The sequence below is a fragment of the Desmodus rotundus genome, chromosome 2 (genome assembly GCF_022682495.2).
Source record: "Desmodus rotundus isolate HL8 chromosome 2, HLdesRot8A.1, whole genome shotgun sequence".
In the NCBI taxonomy this organism is placed as follows: Eukaryota; Metazoa; Chordata; class Mammalia; order Chiroptera; family Phyllostomidae; genus Desmodus; species Desmodus rotundus.
Window position 1 is genome coordinate 18740327 of NC_071388.1, and position 12539 is coordinate 18752865.

Here is a 12539-nt window from a genome sequence, read left to right on the forward strand (position 1 = left end):
CTCTGCATGTGTGGGAAGGGTGGTAGGTCTTCATAAGCCTTGAGTAGTTCTGGTATGTCCTTCATTTCAACATCATATGTTACACTGACTTCACATTAATCCTGCATCTTACTTTCTTGCATCTTCCCCAAAGCCTTTAAAGGGCTCCCTGTTTCAACCACACTGTAAAACTGCACAATTCTGGAAGAGCCCCTGTGGCTGTGATAGGTCCTTCTCAAGCCGATCTCAGCTCACCCTTCAATAGTCATTTTATAAAATGCATCTAATCTTCTAAGAAAACTGAATGCCAAATGTAATCTATCTTTCCTGCTCCTGAACATTTGCACATCCTGAAAGCCAGCCCTTCCATCACTTCCCCTAGAAACCCTTCGTATCTATGACAGACTAGCTGAATTCAGCCTCTTCTAAGGAATTATTCTTAATTCTCATCAACTCAAGTAAATATTTGTTTTCAATTCCCCAAACATTGGGTACTCATATATTATTTCTGGATATGTCATATTCAACTTTAAAACCTTTTTTAAATTTTCTCATGAGAAGAAGGAATTCTAACATCATTTTGTATTTCTGACATAGGGTCTTGTTTCATACAGTTTATGAGTGAATGGATAGATGAGTGGAATGGAGTATTAAAAAGATTTAAGGGTTGGAAGTCTCTTGTTTTTAATTGTCTATAACTCCTCTTGTTCACGGGGCATTACAAAGTAGAAATTTATCATTTAAAGAGTATTTCTGTTGAGAAGTGAGATTTTGGACAGAGATGAAGACTAATAATAAAGATGATAAAGAGAAATCACTGCCAGACATTGTTACTCTTTCCTTACTGGACAAGATAGAGAAAGGGATGCCTTCCCTCACAAGGGAAGATTTAAGGCTTCACTGAGTTCAGATAACTCATGTAAAGAGAGCAAGCAAAAATACTAAGTAGAAGTTTCTTCCACTCTATGGTTTTAAAGAATTGTAGTGTTCTCCTAAAGGTGGATGACAACAGAGTAGGTTATTTTTTTTTCAACATTCACGTCAGGCTCCTAAAATATCTACAAAGAACTTCTCACACTAGTCAAGTATGGATTTATTTCCACTCAAGTTAAATGGTCAAAAAAAATTCAGGCAAAAGTTTAATGCCTCAATGACCCAGCACAATTAAATACTTGCTCTTCCTCACTGACTCTATAATACTAAACCTGCTTTTTGTATGTGCAAGAATATAAAAGTAAAATAAACTAGCAGAGGGTTCTATGTTTGAGACCTGCTTGACTGACGTTCATAATAATTCCATAACAGGCATTATGTATTATTAGATAATCAAAGTTAACATAAATATGTGTGTATACAGCTCAGATTTTTAAATCACATAACATTTCACAAAAATTTTGCAAAACTAAATTGCACTTGCTGTTAGTTACTGTGATATTTTTAAACTATAAATGCATCATGTTTAAAATAAAATCTGGCTTATTGGTGACTTTTTTCTTATTTAAAATTTTAAAAATCAATTTTTCTACATTGAGATTAAAGAAGGATGTAAAAAATAGTTTAAAGTCAAAGATGTTGTAGTATAATTCACAAATAATCCTCTGATGATCATGAAAATTCCAAACAAGTTTCCAGAAAGCACAAGAGAAGGTTTAAAGTAGTAACCCAAGATTTGTGAAATTAAATTGATTTCCATTCAAATCAGCTCTTTTACTCTTCTTGAAAATGTCAAGGTGTCAGCCTTGGCCATTACGAGACTGTGATTTATAGTTGAGACAAAGCCATAGTGCCAGCTGACTGTCTGGAGTCAGGGTACAGTGTCTGGAAAGGCTGCCAATGACAGTCATCACTTTTCTTAACCAATCAGCAAGGCTGAACTAAAATCCTGGTCTTTTTCCCTCTATCTTGATAAGGATATGATAAAATACAATCTGGAAGATTCACTCTGTGGGAAATAATCAAACATTGTGGGGAGAAGTAGGTATCATGCTTCCACAGACTAAATAACAAATATTGTTTATGGCAATCTATTCACTATATTTCAGACATTTAGAAACACATGTTCATAATAAAAGCATAAACAGATGTTCTAAATATGACAACCGATTTTAATATACTGGAAACTACAGCATAATTTTGTAATGTGATTAATTAAGAAGAAGAATTGTGATGTTAAAATAAATTTTCAAACTCTCTAAATTATATTTATAGCATTGTTCATCTACATCACAAAAAACAGAATGTTTTGTATTAGAATTGTTATTCACAGCAAATTAACCTTTTTATCATCATGGAAGATCCCTAACTAGTTCTGCCCAGGTTATAACAAGATAAACAACCACGCTGAAAAGGATAAGGATCTAGATATTAGTCATGTAAAATCATATAATGGTTACAATTATATACAGATAGTATTATATGATAGATAGATAGATAGATAGATAGATGATAGATTGATAGATCTATACATATATAACATGTATGTGAAAAGCCGTGGGGTTCTGTCCACCACAAAGAGTTGGGAGCTCACTAGAGACACACATAACCTCTTAAAGGGCCAGAGCATGTATGTGTATGTGTGGTGTGTGTGTATGTATAACTAGAAGAAGATAGAAAGGGACAATTCAAGTCACAAATCAAAATAAAAGGTTTTTGAGAATTATCTACATAAACCTTCCTTATATTGGTGGTAAAGTGAAAAAGATGTAAGTTTGCTACAATAAAATAGCATAAGCATATGATGACTTGGATTTGAAGATGGCAGCATTGTAGGTGGAAGCTATACTCACCTCCTCTGAAGACAAAACTGGAATTACAACTAAATTAAAGTTCAATCATCCCAAATAACAAACTGAAGACTAGCTGAAGAGGAGTCTTATAACCAAAGATTTACAGAAGAAACCACATTTTCACTGGTAGGAAGGGTGGAGATGCAGAAAAGGTTGGCCCTGATCCTAGAGAGGCTGAAATTCTGGAAAGATATCTAAGCTGTGGGAGATTCCTCCTGATAAATGTGTCTAAGTACCAAACTGGAATCCCCAGTCCAGAGCACCAGAGCTGGGAAGAGGAGTCCACATAACATTTGGCTTTGAAAAGCAGAGAGGGTTCTGTCCACCAGAGAGAGATGGGAGCCAACTAGAGACACACACCACCTCTTATAAAGGGCCAATGCATGTTTTCAGCCACTCACCCCGGGCTGTTGTGGAAGGAGGGCAAAGCAGATTAGAGTTACATAAGGAGTCTGGGGTTTGAGACGGTCACCAGGATCCCTGTGCTGAGTCATTCTCCAATACTGCAGATGCCCCATCTTTCTGGGGTGGAGCACTCTACTCCATGTGGCATCATCTGGGGGAAAGCAATTGCTCCACAGTCTGGATTCCCACTTGCCCCACCCTGGGAATCTTAGGCGCTGCTGAGGAGTCAGCTACCTTAGTCAAGGTGTAGGGGTATGGGTAGACTCAGAGGGTGTCGGTGAGTGAGTTGTCTGGCTTTTGGAGTGCATTTCTCCCCTTTCCCATGAAACTGACTGGCGCTCTGCCTTATGGGAGATCCACTGGAACCACCCTCCTGGATTCTGGAAGATCCTTCCTCAAAGCTCGGCAGGTCCCATTCACCTGTTAGTGGTTCCACCCTGAGGAGATCAGAGCAAGATCCAAGACAGACTGAGTCATGTGGCTTTGGGGCAGGGGTCATACCCACCACCTCCCTTGAAGCTTGACCAGCACCTCTCTTCACTGAAGATTCACTAACCCCATTCTCCCAACTTCACCAGAGGCTCTTTCGGTAACTGAGCCTAAAAGGCAGCCAGCAGGTGGTAGCAGCTGGAGGCAGATCTCAAAATGCTTAAGGACTTTTGCTGACCTGCCCTCAGGCCCAGTGCTGGTAAATAATGGCTTTGGTGTACATATTGGTCCTTCCAGTATGAACCCAAGCCCAGCAGAGGCAGTCACAAACTGTGGATTGCGTATAGCTCCAGTTTACTGAGGGTCAAGCACAGACAGCATTTGACATGGGTCTGCACTGGTGTCCCTTCCCAAAGGCCCAGCATAAATACATCCAGTGGCCAGATTCACACAACGTCAATGCAAGATCCAATAAGCTTCACAAGCAGCACATCCAAAGAGAGATCTTGGTAGGCACCAAACCATGCTGAGGTGAATTACACTTTGTGTGGATAGCATCTATACAACAGCTCACATGCTTTAGTCAGGGTTGAGCCTCACAGTCAGCCAGCCTGAGAGGTGATCCCATGTACAACAGTACAGCCACATAACCTACACAAGAAACATTCCTGGAGAACACGGCTCAGGTGATCAAGGAAACAGCACCATTAGGTCCCACTAGACACATATTACATAAGGCCACCCCATGAAGACCGGGAGTCATAGCAGATCTGTCTAATATACAGAAACAAACACAAAGAAAGAGCCCAGATCAGGAGACAAAGAAAGAGGCCCCCAAAGAAAGAACAGGAGAACTCTCCAGAAAAAGAGCTAAATGAAATGGAGGCAAGCAAATTAATAAAGTTCAATGTAATGGTTATAAGGATGCTCAAGGAACTTACTGAGAACTAAAACAGCATGAAAAAGGACATAGAAGGTGGGTTCAGCTGGGGTGGGGTGGAGGGATGGGGAGAAAAGGCATACAACTGTAATTGAATAACAATAAAAATTTAAAAAAATAAAAATAAAGAAGGACATAGAAACAATGATAAAGTTATAACCACTCATAACCACTCATAAGTTAAGAATACAATATCTGACATCAAGAATACACCAGAAAAAATAAACAGTATGTTGGATGAAGTAGAGGATTGATTGCATCAGTAATTTGGAAGAAAATGTAGAAAAAAAAACCCAAAGCAAAAGATAGAAAAAAATGAAAAAAAATGAGGATAGCTTAACAGAACTTTGGGACAACATGAAGCATAATATCCACATAATAGGGGTACTGGAAGGAGGAGAGAAAGAGCAAGCAATGGAGAACCTATTTAAAGAAATAGGAAGTTTTTAATTTCCTATTTAAAACTTCCCTTACCTGGTGAAGGAAAAAGACACACAAATCTGGAAAGTGCATAGACTCCCAAACAAGATGAACCCAAAGTGGCCCAAACCAAAACACATCATAATTAAAATGGCAAAGATTAAAGACAAAGAGAGTATCTTAAAAGCCAGAAGAGACAGACTGCTAGTTACCTACAAGGGTGTTTCCATAAAACTGTCAGCTGATTTCTAAACAGAAACATTTCAGACCAGAAGAGATAGGTATGATATATTCAAAGTAATAAAAAACAAAGACTTACAACCAAGACTACTTTACCCATCAAGGCTATCATTTAAAATTAGAGGAGAAATAAAGAGTTTCTTAGACAAGAAAAAGCTAAAGGAGTTTGTTACCACCAAACTAGTATTACAAGAAATGTTAAAGAGCTTGTTTGAAGTAGAAGGAGGAGGAGGAGGAGGAGACAGAAGGGGAGGCAGAGGAGAAGGAGAAGGAGAACAAGAACAAGAAGGAGAAGAATAAGAAGGATAAATAGGAACATAATTTTTAAAAATGGCAGGAAGTGTGTGCCTATCAATAATCACTTTAAATATAAATTCCTTAAGTGCTCCAATCAAAAGACATAGGGTAGCTGAATGGATAAGAAAGCAAGACCCATATATATGCTTTCTACTAGAGACCAACCTCATAGTGAAAGATACACACAGACTAAACGTAAAAAGGTGGAAAAAGATATTTAATGAAAATGGAAAAGAAAAAAAAGCTGGTGTAGCAATACTTATATGTGCCAAAATAGACTTTAAAATAAAGGCTAGCCTTGACCAATATGGCTCAATTTGTTGGGTGTCACCCCACAAAACAAAAGGTGGCCAGTTTGACTCCTGGTCAAGGCACGTGCCTGGGTTATTGGTTTGGTCTCCAGTGAGGCAGATATGAGAAGCAACTGATCGATGTTTCTCTCCACATTAATGTTTCTCTTTGTCGTGTTCTCCCTCCCTTTCTTTCTCTGTAAAAGTAAATAAATAAACCTTTAAAAGAATAAAACAAAGCTATAGGAACAAAGAAAGAAGGATAATAATAAAGGCAGCAATCCAAAATGTTTACCCTTGTAATTATTTGTGCAGCTGACATAGGAGCACCGAAATATGTAAAGCAAATCTTGATGGAAATAAAGTGAGAGATTAAAAGTAATACGGTCATAGTTGGGGTTTTTAACACCCCATTGACATTAACAAGGAAACACTGGCCTTAAATGACACACTAGATCAGATGGATTTAATTGATATCTTTAGTGCATTTCATCTCCAAAGAGCAGAATATGCATTCTTTTCAAGTGCACATGGAACATTTTCTAAGATACACCATATGGTAGGGCACAAAAATGTCTCAGTAAATTTGAGAAGACTGAAATCATATCCAGCATCTTCTCTGACCATAATGCTATGGCACTAGAATGCAACCACAAGAAAAAAACTAAAAAACACACAACCACATGGAGACTAAATTACATGATACTCAACAATGAATGGGTTAACAATGAGATCAAGGAAGAAATCCAAAGATACCTTGAAACAAATGAAAATAGGAACACAAAAACCCAAAATCTATGGGACACAGTGAAAACAATTAAGAGGAAAATTCATAGCAGTACAAGCCTAAATCAAGAAATAAGAAAAATCTCAAATAAACTATTTAACTTTACACTTAAATAAATGTGGAAAAGAACAACAAAGCCCAAAGTTAGTAAAGGGAAGAAATTAACATGATCAGAGCAGAAATAAATGAAATAGCATCTAAAAAAATACAAAAAGATCAATGAACCCAAGACCTCGTTCTTTGAAAAGATAAACAAGAGTGACAAGCCTTTAAACAGACTCATTAAGAAAAAAAAAGACAGAAAAGCCAAATAAATAAAGCAGAAATGAAAGAGGATAAATTTCAACTGACACCAAAGAAATATGAAAGATTGTAAGAAAATATTATGAACCACTATATGCCAACAAATGGGACAATCTGGAATAAATGGTTACATTCCTAGAACATAAACCTTCCAAAACTGAATCAGGAAAAAATCAGTGAATTCGAAGACAAATTACAACTAATGAAATTGAACTAGTAATAAACAAAAACAAAAACAAAAACAAAAACCTCAAAAACCAAAACTCTTTCTTGAAAAAAAAAATCATGGCTGGATGGTTTCACAGGTGAATTTTACCAAATAATCAAAGAACTAATACCTATCATTCTCAAATTGTTCCAAAAAATTCAAGAGGAGGGAAAACTCACAAGCTCATTTTACCAGGCCAGAATTATCTTAATTCAAAAACCAGATAAAGACACTACCAAGAAAAAAAAATTATAAGCCTATATCCCTGATGAACATAGATGCTAAAACCCTCAACAAAATATTGCTCATATGAGAACCACATCCAGCAACACATTAAAAAGATCATACACAATGATCAAGTGAGATTCATCCCAGGGTTGCAAGGACGGTACAATATTCACAAATCAATAAATGTAATACATCACATAAACAAAAAGAAAGCCAAAAATTACAGGATCATATCAATAGATGCAGAAAAAACATTTTGATAAAGTACATCATCCATTTATGATAAAAACACTCAACAAAGTGGTAGTAGAGGGAGCATTCCTCAATATGATATAGACCATATATGAGGAGCCTACAGCCAACATCATACTCAATGGGCAAAAACTAAAAGTTTTCCCACTAAGATCAGGATCAATGTAATTCTTATCAAGATTCCAATGGTATATTTCACAGAACTAGAACAAATATTCCAAAAATTTATATGGAACCACAGACATCTAGAGAAAAAGAACAAAGTTGGAAGAATCAAGCTACCTAACATCAGAACTATACTATGAAGCTATAGAAATCAACACAGGGTGGTACTGGCAGAAAAACAGACATATAAATCAATGGAACAGAATAGAAAGCCCAGAAATAAACTCACACTTTTATAGTCAATATTTGACAACGGAAGCAAAAACATGCCATGAGGTTAAGATAGTCTATTCAATAGATGTTGAGAATATTGAACAAATACATTAAAGAAATAAAACTAGCCCATTCTCTTACACTATACCCAAGATTAAACTCAAAATGGGTTAAAGAGTTAAATGTTAGTCTTGAAACCATAACAATTCAAGAAGGAAACATAGGCAGTAACATCTCAGACATTTCTTGTAGTAATATTTTTTTCTGACATATCACCTTGTGAGAGGGAAACAAAAGAAAAAATAAACAAATGGGACTACATCAAAGAAAAATGTTCTTGCACAGCAAACTAAACCATCACTAAAATAAAATTGAATAGGAAAACATTTCCTGATACATGTGATAAAGGCTTAATATCCAAAATTTATAAAGAACTTATAAAACTCAACACCAAAAACCAAACAATCCAATTAAAAAATGGGCAAAGGACTTGAATAGACACTTCTCCAAAGAGGATATATCGATGGCCAAAAGACATATGATAAGATTCTCAAAATCACTAATCATCAGAGAAATGCAAATTAAAACCACAATGTGGTACCCCCCTCACACCTGTCAGAAGGGTTACCAATTATAAATCAACAAACAAGTACTGGTAAGGATGTAGATAAAGGGGAACCCTTGTGCACTGTTGGTGGTAATGCAGGTTTGGTGCAGCCACTGTGGAAAGCAGTATGGAGTTACCTCAAAAAATTAAAAATATAGCTGCTTTATAACCCAGCAGCTCTACTTCTGGAAATATGTACAAAGAAGAGTGAAACACTAATTCAAAAGCATATATACACATGTTCATTGCAGTGTTATTTACAGTTGCGAAGATTTGGAGGTAACCCAAGTGCCCAGCAGTAGATGAGTGGATAAAACAACGGTGGTACATTCACACAATAGAATTCTCAGCCATAAAAGAGAAGGAAATCTTACCTATTGAGACAGCATGGGTGGACCTGGAGAGTATGCTAAGTGAAATAAGCCAGTTAGAGAAAAATATTGCCATATGATTTCACTTATATGTGGAATACAATGAACAAAATAAACTAATAAACAAAATACAAAACAGACTCAGATACAGAGAGCAGATTGACAACTGTCAGAGGAGAAGGGTGTTGGGGGTTTGGTGAAAAAGATGAATGGATTAAGCAAATAAAAACCCATAAATTCAGACAATAGTATAATGATTATAAGAGGGATGGGGGTGGAGTGAGGTAGAAGAGTGTAAAGTGGGGATAAATGGTGAGAGAAGGTGATTTGATTTGGGATGGTGAACACACAATGCAATGTACAGATGGTGTATTATAGAATTTTATACCAGAAACCCATATGATTTTATTAACTGACGTCACCCTAATAAATACAATAAAAAACACATATGATGGTTAAGGATGAATACTGGACTATAGAATACAATCACCACCTCTTCTTTATCAAACTCCCATTTCTAACCATCTTAATTTTTAAATGTCAAATGCCTCATTGAGTCCCAGTGTTGACTTTCCTGATATATACCATATATTAAATGGTCATGGAAAATGTTAATAAAGTACAATTAGTTAATTGGTTGCTACAGCTGATTTTTAGTTACAATGCTGTATAAAGTACATTTGGCCTGAAAAACTTAATATAGTCTGTATGTTGATAGACTCCACTAAGTTTATGAAGGCAAACATATTTTACAGATGCCTATAGCATATTATGTTAAGTCATTTAGAAATTTGTAGTGCTTATATGGACTTGTTATATTTTCACCTGATTTTAAATTCTTTTACCTTCTGCCATTGACATTTACCCTGCCACCCTACAGGGCTGTCCAATCTGGACACCTCTCACCTGGACAAGGAAGTGGCTAAAAATCTGACCCAATCAGAGCCTTCTGAGAAATAGAATTGATGTAGGGGTAGAGAGTACATTTTTATTTTTCCCTCTGGAGTCCCAGGCTCTAAGAATGATGCATGGTGCAGGTTTAGAGTTGCTCTGGGCCATTTTTGCCAACATATAGAAAGAACCTGAGAATGAAGTCAAGCACCTGAGAATAAATTCAACACACTGGAGATAGTAAGAGGGAGATAGAAAGAGATTCTGAGAGGCAAAAAGAGTGAAAGAGAGAAATGGAGAAGGAGAGGGAGTTGGAGAGGTAAAGGAAGAGGGAGAGAGGAACAGCGTGGAGGAGAAACAAAAGGAGGAGGAGGAGGTGGAAGGGGAGGAGGAGGAGGGGATGCTGGATATACATACAGCTCCCTTTTTGCTTAAATTAGTTTGAGCTGGGTATTGATCTTTTCCTACAGGAAACGTCTGATTAATGTAGTGATTTAAACTAAGGCTATTCTTTCCTACCCCTTTCACTCAAAGTGTGTCCCATGGGACAGAAAAATATCCAACTATCTAATGATATACTAATTTTTTACCTGACAGTCACTTTAAATTATCTTCTCCCACATCTTTATTTTATAAATCAGTTGTAAATTTGGAAAGTGAGTAGGAGAGAGGTCCAGTTCCATAAGATAACTAGTGGTAGCAGTGGTGTTAGAAATCGAGTCTTCTATCTTCTACTTCACTATTCAGGTTGAATGGTGGCATTTATTATGAAAATATGCAGAAAAATCCAAGTTTATTCTGCATGTTAACTCCAAGAGAATAGCTTGATTATAGAATGTTTTGGTCCTTTGACTAATTAATGTAATTGCCACTTCATGAAACTGTATGATCAATATCATTATATTCAACTTAAAAAAAGAAATTAAATGATTTTTAGAGGGATAGAAATCCTATGTATATACCACATGTTGGCTCAATTATTCTGGAAATACAAATTTTATAAACCACAGTTATTAATATTCATGGTTTGCCTATGGTTTTTAAAGACATTTGTGTAGTAAAGGAAATAATATGAAGAACATAAGGCACTGCGAAATTCTAACAATACTCTACCTGTATCTTGTTCAAAGCAACTCAAAGTATATAGGTAGGTTATCTCATCTGCAACTAGAAAATAGGATAAACCACCTAGAATGTTATCTGTAAAATACAAAAAAGTAAAACTGCCAAATTACAGGGTTATAAAAAGGTAACACACAAAAGGGACAAAACATATTGGGTAAATGGAAGAATTTCTCTTTATCTTTCCTATAGTTGGTATACAGGAAATATGTGATAAAGACATTTACAGTAAATGATTTTTGAGCTCCTGAAGCAGAAATGATTTCTTAATGGTGTCTGACTCTCATCTTTAAATTCTGGCGAAGTAAAAAATTATCTAACAAAAGCGAGTACTAAGACCTAAAAGGATAAAAATAAGGTAATAAGAAATAAGCTAATTTTTTTGTGTGTGTGCTAGGAACTGGGCTAATAAATTACTTGGATTATTTCATTGATCAACAATTAAACCTACTGAAGTCCTTGATATTAAAATGTCATTACAACTTAAACAAATGGAAATCGGTTCAGTTGTATGACCTAGGCCACATCTATTTGTAGTGAGGGCAATAACTACTTTTTATTGTTAAATGATTAATATCTATAACTAATACTCACATTTCTGATATTTAATTTTAAACTCAAATTTTGTTAAATGATCAAGTTCTGATGGGTCACAGTGATCTCACGTGTTGATGCAGCCTTAATTCACTGAATTCTTTTTTAACGTTGGATATACACTTGTGAATAAATGGATGAGTTAATGAATCAGTGGTTTGAGTCGGTAAATTATATTTACGAACTGATGAGTTCCACGTGGGCTTCATTCTCAAGTTGAATCTCTGAAATAGCAACAAAGATATGTCAGTAATGATTTGAAGTTTCCGTCTTCTTTACAATTTGTAATCCCTGAGACAAAGAATCACAACCTTTTCCCAATATCCATGTGGATTCTAAACGAAGACATTAAGAAAAGCCAGCTAGAAATTTCATCCCTGAATCAAGGCCATATTGGTCTTTATGTGAACTTTATAAGCAGTCCTTTATCTCAATATTAGGACTCAGAAGATATATATTCTTATAGATGTGGGTGCCCTTACAAAAATTACAAAAGTATGTCTTCTAGATAAATAAAAGTAAAGATAATTTTTTAAAGTCAATAAGAGACAAGGTAGGGATCATATTTTTATCTTCCAAACCTAGTATTACATAATTCTTTTATTTATCAATGATTTGCTCTTTCATATTTATTTCATTACATTTATTTAAAAAATAAATCGTAGAATTGAATAGCAGAACATTAACTAAAAAGAACATACAAGTTAAGTATCTTTCTTCCAAAGCAGGAAGAGCAATTTTGTTATATGTCTAATTGCTGAAAAAATACATCATCTCTTTGTCCTGTGTATATACTTGGGTGATTTTAGTCAATGTACTAATGGCCCTCACTTAGAGCATGCCCTATGGAAAGAAAATGCGTTTTCTTTAAAGGTAAGATACAAGTCCTTTGAGATTCTGTTAATCACTTTTCCTTCTAATTGAAAAAGTCACCACAGAAATTAGAGTACGAATTTCATTATTCTGGAAAGAACCTTAAAAGTTGACATGTCTTTGAACAATTGTTTCAGAA